Genomic DNA, 12,006 nt, shown 5'->3' on the forward strand with positions numbered 1-12,006 from the left:
GCAAAACAATATAGTATAACACCGAGGGTGTTACAAATCTACCCCCCTAAAATAAAATCTCAACCCGAGATTTCGTGTGCCTAGTGTGAGAAGGAGATAGAAAATACATTTTGATGCAACAACTAACTATCAAGACCAGAGAGAAGGTGGGGGTAATGCTTCAATATATATCTCTCATGTTCCCACGTGGCCTCATCCTCAGAGTGGTTTTACCACTACACCTTGTAGAACTTTACCACACTGTTTTTTGTCACTCTTTCTTTCTCGTCCAGGATTTTGACAGGGTGCTCAACATAAGTCAAATCAGGCTGGAGGGGAAGCTCTTCAATCTCCATAGCTTCATCCAGAACCCGTAAACATTTCTTCAACTGCGATACATGGAATACATTGTGTACCTCAGATAAAATATCGAGAAGCTATAAACGGTAAGCAACTGGGCCACACTGCTCCAACACATGGTAAGGACCCACATATCGAGGGGCTAGCTTGCCACGGATACTAAACCGGTGCACCCCTCTCATAGGAGACACCTTGAGATACACAAAATCTCTAGCTGCAAACTATACGGGCCTTCTTCGCTTATCTACATAAGCTTTCTGTCGGCTTTGAGCTACCTTCAAGTGACTCTAAATAATGCCTACTTGCTCTCGAACCTCTTTGATGAACTTTGGCCCAAAGTACCCACGGCCTTCCACTTCAACCCAGTTCAGTGGCGTTCTACACTTCTTTCCATACAGGGCTTCAAATGGTGTCATGCGAATGCTCTCTTGGTAGCTATTATTGTAAGAAAATTTAGCTAACTTTAGACATCCATCCCACTTCTTAGGAAAAGAAATGGCCCAAGCTCTCAACATGTCTTCGAGCACCTGGTTCACCCTTTTAGTTTGGCCATCAGTTTGTGGGTGATATGCTGGGCTTCTAAGGAGATGAGTACCCAGACAGTGTTGTAGTTGCTCCTAGAAATGAGCGATAAAGACTGACCCTCTATCAGAGATGATAGTAAGGGGAACTCCGTGTAGGGTCACAATTCAATCAAAATATATCTCAACATACTTCTTGGCCGTATATCTAGTGTCCACCAAGATAAAGTGAGCAGACTTGGTGAGATGGTCCACAATGACCCAAATAGAATCATAGCCTTTGGATGTGCGGGGCAAACCCACCACAAAGTCCAAGGAGGTATCTTCCCACTTCCATACGGGAATAGGCAAAGGCTGCAAATATCTTGGGGTATGCATATGATCTGCTTTAACCCTACCACAAGTGTCGCACTCCATGACGTGCCAGGTGATATCGTGATTCATGTTGGACCACCAATACGAGTGGCGCAGATCATGATACATCTTGTTGCTGCCGGGATGAATAGACAACTTTGAATGATGGGTTTCGCTCAAAATCTTCATTCTCAACTCCTCACTGAATGGAACCACCAGCCTATCCTTGTATCTTACTACATCATGCTCATCAATGCTAAAGTGAGGGCCATGCCCTTCAGCAATCAATTTTCTGATATGGGGAATTTCTTTGGGGTCTTCCCTTTGCTCCTGAATAATATGCTTCAACAATTTTGAGGTCAATGCAATGTGAGCCAACACCTCTACGTGGTTGAGACAGGTGTTTCCTCAACCTGGTGTGACTTTCGGCTCAAAGCATTAGCCACTACATTGGCCTTTCCTGGGTGATAATGGACTTCCAAGTTATAATCCTTTATCAATTCTAACCACCTCCTTTGCCTCATATTCAGCTCAGGCTGAGTGAAAATATTCTTGAGGCTCTTGTGATCCATAAAGATTTGCACTTTGTTGCCCAACAGATAGTGCCTCTAAATCTTCAGAGCGTGGACCACAGCGGCCAACTAAGTCATGTGTGGGGTAATTCACCTCGTGCTTTTTTAGTTGGCGCGAAGCATAAGCTATCACACGCCCATCTTGCATAAGCACACACCCCAAACCCATCTTCGAGGCATCACAATATACATCAAATGGTCGATCAATATCTGGTTGGGCCAACATAGAAGCAGTGGTCAGAAATGTCTACAGAGCTTGGAAGGCTTTTTCATAGGCTGGGATCCAATCAAACTTATCTTCCTTTTGGAGTAGCTTGGTCATTGGCTGGGCTAACTTGGAGAAATTCGGGATAAAACGCCGATAGTACCCAGTGAGACCATGGAACTAATGAATCTAATGCATAGACTTGGTAGACTTCTAATCCAACACATCTTGCACCTTCCTGAGATCTACCAAAACGCTGTGCAAAAATTTGGTGTGTGTTGGCACAAATCACATTTTTTATCCAAACTAGAATGTAGAAGTAGCAATGATGTAACCACTTAAAAACCCTATGCAAATAGAGAATAATGCAGCACCTCGTACCAAGCATCTGAAATGGCGTCTCTTGAGATGGAAAAAAGAGTGATGAATTTACATAGCTGGTTTAGAGTAACAAAAATAGCAGCAAGTTCACGAAATTCAGGGCTGGACATACATACCTCGGCATTATCCTCTTGGTTACTCTAGGTGAACTGCACTTTGTGCCTCAAGACACTGCCTGCATGTTTAGCAGACTAAGTGACTCAGAACAACAAAATTGTGAACCAAAACAAAAACAACCAAACCATCAACAATCAGTGGAGAAACTGACAAAACAAGAGAAAAACTAAAACCAACTTAACTCACCTCCTGCATGTGTCTGATGTTAGTAGCTGGTTTGTTTTCATTATACTCAAGAATGATGTGCTTCAACAAGCTGTTAGGAATGTCCTTCATAATGTGCCACTTGACATGAAACCAACCAGTCCACTTGTCCTGCTGCAAGTATTCAACTATCTTGTTAAAATCAACTCGACCCACCATCTCAGCCAGACCAATAAACTATCGACTGGTGTTAACCTAAAAAATCAAGGAAGACAAATACACTTTTCACTTACTGTTAGTTTTCTAAAGCAAATAGGGTTCACAGGAAAGATGCAGTGTGGTCCTGAGAACCTAGTGAGGCAGTGAAACCAAAGCTACATTCATCATCAGCACCTACTGCTACTGGGAAATGAAGCAGACATGCACAACACTGGTAAAGCCAGCAAGGATGACTTGTTTATCAGTATTAACAAAGATAGATGACAAACTAGGACACAACCACAAAATCATGACAAATATAAAATGTAATTTAGTAACAAATATACTAGCTCTAGCACAAATCACAAGTAACAATTTAGTAACAACGAGGCTAATGATTCAACAACAACATATTGCATAAACTTAGAACTAAAATTGTAGTGCCTGATATTTGCAATCTACATTATAGCAAACTGCAATTATGTAACTGAATCTTTAAATTATTTGGTTTACTGAATTTTTAAGTTGTCTTATCAGAAATAGTTCTTTGGTATCACTAAAGTACAACTGGCATAAGACATAAGTGCTCCTGTAGCAGTGTCATTGATAGAAAACCACCTAACAAAACAAGCTACAGGTGAAAAATAGTGCTTCTGGGGTTTGTATTATATTGATGTGCGAGGACAAGGACAAAAATGAGATGTGTATTGGCACAAATCAGAATTAACAAAGTTCATAAAGTGATAGCACAAATCATAAGAGACAATTTTTTACTATGAAAGGACAAGGGCAAAAACTTGGCTTGGGCAAGCACAAACCACGATAAACAAAGAAAAAGGTGAGTTAGCATAAATCACAAGAGATAATTTTTTTCTATAAAAGGACAAGGACAAAAACTTGATGTGGGCAGGCACAAATCACAATAAACAGATGAAAAGGCATGTTAGCACAAATCACAAGAAACATTTTTTTTCTACGAAAGGACAAGAACAAAAAAGATGTGTGTTGCCACAAATCACAATTAATAGTATCTCTGAGGAATAGTCTATATTTTTGTTACCTATCCCATCCATGATACTTGGATAAAAGGAACCATGACAGTGCCACCAAATAGAGCATGCTAATATAGTTACACTGTTACACTGTTACAGAGATAATATTAAGAGTTTAGCTTCACATTGCACTCTTAGTTTTCACCACCACAATCAGTGCCATCTTTCTCTCAATTGAACTAGGCTGGAAGTATGCTAACCGTGTCATTTTCACTACCATTTGAAATTTTACGGTTAGGGAGACTGATCAGTTCACCACAAAACTCTAGACTATGTTAGCATAAAGACAAATCCGATTCTATAGACATCAATTAGGTTTGTGCTGAGCCCTCACAAGGCGGGCTTCTAACCATCTAAGCACGGAGCCAGAGTCATTTTTTAGTACAGAAACAAAGCAATGAAAAGTGGCTTCGGCCGAGGGCTCTAGCTACGGCACTAGACCTGTGCCAAATGCACCCATATACTGCAACAAACTGTGTAAACAAAACAAGGCGGTGTCATGCACCTATGCACAAAGACAACTCTGAACTATAATCAGGCATCACAATCCAATTCTATTTCAGCCATCGACCTAACAATCTAACCTGACCGTGCTAGCTTTCATATATATATGATATGATCACAAGAATAATTCAGCTACCAGAAGTTGGCCATAAAGCCATGTATGTTTCTGAATAATAATAACAGAAAAGCAAAAATTAAAGCAAGCATCCAGATCCTGAAGTACATATCTATCTAGTTTCAGCTGCAGAGATTCATCATATCATATTTTATAGCTCTTTTTTCCATCCAAATTAATTAAACTAAAAAAACAAATAAGCAAGGAAGGAACAACGTGGTTATTAGCTTGGATTAGTTGCTTACCATAGATGTCCATGATGGCTTCCATGGCCTTCTGCTTCGTCCTATCGTTGGTAATGGTGGGGATCCATAGCACCACCTTCTGCTGGCACCGACAGGATTATTCTCTTTTCAGCCATGAAAAAAGAGGAGGGACTGAGGAGATGCATGCATAGAGTCACGAAACCTGATCACAAAAAACATTTTTTTTTCTATGAAAGGACAGGACAAAAATGTGTTGTGTGCTGGCACAGATCACAATTAACAGACTACAATTTCTTATATAGAAACACAAATATAAATATCTGAAATATGTTGGCACAAATCATAATAAACAATTTTTTCAATGAAAGGACAAGGACAAAAATATGGTGTTGATTAATGCTCATCTAGCATCCCATGAGACCAACTGAGGCAATATGTCCCTATGCAGGTGCATAAGGACTTCAAGAACCGACAGATGCATAATTTTTAAGATGGACAATTAAATTATGTAAGGACCAACCTGTAGGAATCTTAAATTAAGTTATGTAATATTTTTTATGACAAAAAAGGATCATTGAAAGAGGCAGTCCATGTATTCAAATTTCAATTCTACAGAAGGTGTATACAAATGTCCTTTGTTGATGTTTATGTATTTATCCAGTCTTAGCAGCAGCCATTTAGATCAACTAGTAGAAAAAAGACAAATCGAGGAGGAAAATGGTTCAACACCACCATATTACATATGCTCAGAAATACAATTGCGGTGTTCAATACTTGTAATTTACATTATTGTTGATTGCAATTATGTAACTAAATATTTAATTTGTTTGCAGAGCACTTCAACAACTATGTAGTAGAAAATTAGGATCACATAGTTCAGTGGTATACCAAGTGCTATATCAAGGAGCAGTACTGTAGTTTATAGGAGAAAATATTTGACATATTTATGCTCTGAAGTAAAAATTCCTAATGTTGTTTGCATCCAATTAAAATTCCTGACATATTTTGGCTTGATGATAGGATTTACTCTTTCCTATAAAGGATAACAAGTGAGTTTTGCAAATTGATTTTGAAGCCATAAAAGGAAAAAGGCATAAGTCGAGAAGTACCTCCAGAACATAATAAAAAAATAGCATGTTGGAATTGGTTCAGCTGATCAAATAGATTATAAGCAAGATGCTGTTGTTCAGACAACACAATCAACAGATGAGACGTGGCCTTGTTAACCTGTAGGTTGCTCAAAGCATAAATACAAAATTGATATATGCTGATCTATAGCACTAGATACTAAAATTAACTCAGAACTGACCTCTTGTAAACCTAGATCTTCGTTAATTTTTCACAGAACATCCTTGTTCTTTCATAGTACCTCATGACCCAATGGCCTCTGCTTTGATAGTCCACATTCCTCAAGAATTTTGAACAGATTGGATACAACTGTTCTCTTCTGATTCTTTTTCCCATGCTAAACTGTACTAGCAAAATTAGCTACCCCACAAATTATCTCAAGTGAGATCCAAAATTACTGCAATCTATCATTGAGCTCAATTTCATTCTGCAGGTGCTTCACATTGTGTACAATATCTACAAATTCTACACAAAAAATTTGTAAGTTTGTAACAAAAACACTAGAGGGAAAAGAAAAATGGAATCGGTTTCTCTTTTCTTTTTTGTGCATTGGGGGTGAGGAGATAGAAACCTTAGGCAGTAGAAACTCCAATGATACTACTATTTGATTGTTGCAATGTTTGTAATGATAAAGCAGTCTCACTTGCCCACTCGTGGTACCACAAAAACCTGCAACAAAGAGCAAAATAACACAAATTGGTGTAATAATTAAGGAATTAATAGTACATATATGATCAACTTTACAGGGCCACCTTTTGTTAAATTTTTTAGTGTCAATGGGAAGCTGTGATTCAGGCCTCTGAGGATCAAGCCAGCAAGGAACCTTCCTTGCCGTGGCTTCTTCATTCAGTACAATGGTGATAGGACTTTTCAAAATTTCCTGTCCAAAATGCAATTAGCATGTCAACTATGTTACCAAAAGAGCTAATGACTTGGACACAAACAAAGCAACTGACTCTCTTTGGTACTAAAAGACTGAATAGTTACTGAAAGGAGGCTGTCAATCAAGTACCATGAGTACCCCAAAATGCACAAGGATAAATCATGGCTAGACCACCACCCAAAAGCAAGAAATCTGACTGTTGAAAAGCACAAGCATTGGTAAATGTAAAAAAATGTCCTTACACATATATGATGACAGTCTATATTGCTGAGCATTTTGTTAAGGATAAAAACCAATAATAGATCAGTAAGCAGCACATTTAGATAGAGAGTAGCCCTTTTCGATTTTTGCAATATGTTGTGGTACAATCATCTCTTCAACTATAGATCAAATAAACCATTGAACAAGCACACCAAGCAAAAAATAGTTCTATAGATCAAGAGCAATCAGATCCAATAGCTGAGCCAACCTAAGCAAAAAAAGCAAGCACCATTGCTGACCATAAAAACCATTGCACACAAATAACAGTAACAAACTGCTCTAATGCTCAACCTGCTACACCATGGCGCGTAGCACAGGCCATAGCTAGCTCGCTTAACCCAACACGACAAACATAAACACCACCAATCTCTAACACTATGACCTCCTCACGCTAGAAGATTTTACCAATCAAGTAAATTGACACCACGTCATGTAGCAGCATAGGCAAAGCAGAATAACACAAACTACATGAAAGTTTGGCTTGGTAAAATAAAGCATCCAAAATTTGGCTTTGCTAGATTAAGCACTTAAGAAGCAAGCAGCGTAAATGTCTCCCCACCATTCTCTACAGCCAAATGCCCTCAACTGCAAGGGTTGGTGCAGTACGGCAGAGAAGGGGGTTGCCCAATCATTCTCACCACCAATTGGAATTTTAGGGAAGTGATGATATCAGTTCAGTCAGAAAAAATTCATATAGGACACAAGCAACATATATAAAGATTTAAAAAAAATACAATTTCTGCTTCACGGCGTGCTTTGCTAGCCGACATAGCAAAGTGAACACTGACAATTATTTCATACTCATACCACAACGGTTCAAACAGGATAGAAACAACAAATAATCAAGCAAATAGGTTAATCTTGACTTACAACTCAAGAAGATGCTTGAGATCATCAATAGTAAGACGAACTGGTCCAGAAAATCATTATAGGAAAGAGATCTCTGTGCCACAATGAAGGAAGAAGCTAGTTACCATACTGAACCGCACGGAACGGGACAAACGCGGCAGAAAGCAGGATCTATATTCCATGGAAAATCCACAAAAATGTCACACAAAAATCGCCAACAGATCACAGGGGTGTGAATACGAGACGGAGAAATGAATCACAACGTGTAAATATTAGGAGCTAAATAAACAACTTGCAAATCACAGGTGGCCATGCACACCAAGCTGTTGCTTCGTCAATCCAAACTTGCAAATCACACACAGACATTCTATCGACTCAAGCACCAGGCACTGGCCAGGCCTAATTGGAAAAAAAATTACAAAAGATGCAGCTACAACAGATACAACTACAACTTTGCCTCCTAGTACACATGCAGCTAGACCTCATCATTGTAGAAAAAAGCAAATAATTTAGCAAAATTACATCAAAGATAACTATGAATTAAACTAAATCAACAACCGTAAGTACAGTTGAACTCTACTGTAAACTACGAGCAATCACAACTCAGCATGATAGCTACGAGCTACTACAGATAAATAGAGAAGACAAAACAATATTGACACTGGCTATAACTCGTATATAAGGAAAAATATAGCTACTGTTAAACCAATTAAATTAAATAGATCACAAAAAAACATCATCAGAGACATTGAAACTGTAGGAACCAAGCTCAATTTGGCATAAAGCAAATTGCCTACTGCATCTTAACCAAAAAATAACTAAAAATCAATTGTGATTTACAGTTAAGCAAGACCATGATAACAATGGCACACCTGAGCAAACCTCCACTAACAAAAAATTAACTAAAATACAAATACATAGAAGATGGAAAATGTTCGAAGTATGCCACAATATCGAACAGAGTTCATCAGCTACAAAAAAACCAAAAAACTTATCCATCATTCAAAAAGACTAACTAGTACAATCACTCATGATCCATCTACTACAATCACTCATGATCCAAACCCTAATTAACAAGGACTAACAGAACAAACATGGATTCCATCTAGACCTTTGGGACAACAATCTGCAACAGTCGATCAATGAGTTGATTGAGTTTAAAATAGTTACTGATTACAGTTAGATCATTGGATACTGTGGCAGAAACGGTTTCAACATTCCAATTAATTGGTAATCAGTTAGATGAGTGGAAGTCTCACATACCATTCTGTACACCTTGCTTCGATGGTTCGCTGACTTCTCCGGAGATTTTGGGCAAGGGGTGTTCTCCTGCACAAAAACAAAACCAGGCAAACATTTAGGTGAAATGGAGCTGAACTCAACTCATCACACTATCACTGGAATGACAAATACCCACACTCAAAAAGGGGAAAAAACCTCAACCTCTCCACCTCATCCTCGTCGAACTCGTTGGCCACCTGCGGCGTCTCCGGCGTGATGTAGTCTGGGGTGCTAAAAACAGAGGTTAATCTGAGACCAGTCAGTGTCACTCAGCAAACAAACACAGAGGTCGGTCCGGAACGTACCAGAAGAAACACTCGTTGAAGATGCAGCAATCCTTGTCCTCCATAGTCTCGTCCGCATCCACCGGCGATGCCTGCAGGAGCTGTGGCGGCGGTGGGGTCGGCTCATCGCAGTAGCAGCCCAACCCCTCCCCCTGCTCCCCCTCCCTCCTCTTGGAGCGTATCGAAGGGCGTGTGGCCAGCAGCGCCAGATTCAGATCCCCTGCAGTCGGCAGTCAGCGCGTCCCACCGTCGACTCGCATCCAAATACCGGTGCTCCACGCGTGGTGGGAGGCTGCTAGGGAGCCGAAGGAGACAGAGGAGTGGCAGATCTGGGACTGGGTCACTGGGAGAGTGGGAGGGAAAGCTCGCCGGTCCCAAGCAGAGCGGCGCGTCGCCTGGAGTCACCTAGAAGAAGCCGAAACGAAATGAAAAGAGTCCTGGATGAAAATGGAGCGGGGGTGGGGGGAGGTGGGGGACGGACGCCACTGAATCGGGCGTGACTCCCAAAAAAATCAAAACTAGCGTCGACATCTAGGTCCACAGGTCAGAGGCAAAGACAGCAGACCACATCCAACGTCACAATCCAACATACACAAAATTCATGTGCCAACAAACCAAGAAACACACATGTGTTATATAGCATTCCTGTAAAAAATAAAGCAAGCCATCTAGTCAACAAACAGTGCATTCCTTGCCTCAGCGAGGATCGCATCAATCACAGTGGCTTTGTTATCCCACCTCCGTCCTTTGATCAAGAGTTACCGGAATTAATGGCGCCACGAGTTCTTGAGCGGCTTCTCTAGCAATGCCGAGAGGTACATCTCCTTCCTCTCCGGTCCCTTGTCGAGCTTCCTACCCGTCACCCACCTCAGCTTGCCGAACCCGACGCTCTCTATTGCATCCACGTACGCCGCCATCTCCGCCTCCCCGCAGAAGAAGTGGTCCAGCCAGAACAGCCCGCCGGGCCGGAGCACCCGGTACACTTCGAACAGCGCCAACTGCAGCGCGGCGGGCGGGATCCAGCCGCTGAGCACATGCATGGAGTGCACGATGTCCAGCGTGTTGTCGAAGAAGGGCAGCCGCGCGGCGACGCTGACGTAGAGCGGCACGATCCCGCGTGCGGCCACGAAGGAGCTGAAGGGGCCGTTGAGGTTCACGATGGTGGCCACCACGGTGACGCCGTGCTCGCGCATGCGCACGGCGAAGGTGCCGGAGCCGCCGCCGATGTCGAGCCCGATGCGGACGGAGCCCGGCGGGGACGCCGACGCGAGCACCTTGTCGATGGAGAAGTTGAGCGGGTTCCTCTTCTTGCCGGTGGCGTTGAGCCAGCGGTACCGCTCCGGGCCGCCGGCGAGGTCGAAGCAGTCCTTGCAGTCGTCGAAGCGTGGGGAGCGCGCGCGGTCGACGAGGCAGCGGAAGGACTTGCACATGTAGGCGGACCAGTGGACGGAGCGGTCGGGCGGCGTGGACCAGAGCGCGTCCGGGAACGGCAGCGGCGGCGCGTCGGGGGCTCGCAGCCGCGGAGGAGGAGCCGCTGCGCGGGGAGCTCGTCGTCTAGGCAGGAGCCGTTGACGGGGTACGACATGAAGGCGGCGAGCAGGTCCGGGAAGGCCAGGCACGGGTGGCCCACGGGCGGCCGCAGCTCGGCGGTGCCCCAGGTGGCGTTGCGCCCGTACGGTAGCGCGTGCGGCCCCGCGAACGCGTGGAACTCCAGCGGGAGGTCCACCGGCTTCTCCGGGACGGTGGTGGTCGTTGGAGTAGCCATTTTCGGCGGCGCCGCCGCGGCGGCCGGAGGCGTCGCGCAGGAAGAATAGTGGGAGGAGAGGAGGAACGTGGCGAGGTTGGAGCCGAGGAGCAGGACGACGTAAAGGATCGCGCGGCGGAGGGGGACTCCGGTGCCGGGGTCCACGTACGACGCGGCCAACCTTGTGATGGACATGGAGCCCGAGCTTGCGAGCGCTTGGTCGGAGTGGGAGGAACAAAGGCCCAGGTGGCCTCGCGAAGATAGAGCGCCTACGACACGACTACGAGTAGAGTAACCAAGTAGGGGAAGCGCGCACATGTCCGCATCCGCGAGAGCCGAGACCCGAAGTCCCGAACCGGTGGGAGAAGCGGGCGAGTAACGACTACCGAGTGGTGTGTTTTCGACGCGATGTTTCTGATCCTCCCCTGTTTTGCTCAGAGTTGGAGCCCGGCTTGCTGGATAAGGAAGCAACAGGCGGAGGCCCGGAGGCCGGAGGCCGGAGGGGCGGGTCGTCGCCTCGTCGGCCACTTCGCACTTTGTAGTGGCCCCGGTTTGCAGGCGCTACAGCTACACACACGGTAATTTCTTCACGTCGGGAAATGGCTCAGAGACCTGTTCGTGGCCCACCCAACCTGATTACCAGATCTAGCCAATCTGAAAACAAAAAGTCTAACCCAACTCGTCAGTGGTCAAAGGTAGATTTGGATCATGATTTTTGATCCATGGTTCGAACCGACCTGAAGTACCCAAAACAAAAAAAAAAAAAAGGAAAAAGAAAAGAAAAGAAAAAGAAAAGCTATTCTGTAATTTGTCTCGAGAGCTTGTTAACGTTGTTGTGCGATTAAACCCTGTAGTTATGGCTTTGTGG

The 12,006-nt window shown here is 43.6% G+C and overlaps 1 pseudogene; it reads right to left on the bottom strand.

Moving 5' to 3' along the window:
- Positions 1-10,161: 10,161 nt before the first annotated feature.
- LOC136538183 (probable methyltransferase At1g29790) lies at positions 10,162-11,754 on the bottom strand (annotated as a pseudogene).
- Between the last annotated feature and the right edge of the window lie 252 nt (positions 11,755-12,006).

Source organism: Miscanthus floridulus, chromosome 2, assembly GCF_019320115.1.
Source record: "Miscanthus floridulus cultivar M001 chromosome 2, ASM1932011v1, whole genome shotgun sequence".
Lineage (NCBI taxonomy): Eukaryota > Viridiplantae > Streptophyta > Magnoliopsida > Poales > Poaceae > Miscanthus > Miscanthus floridulus.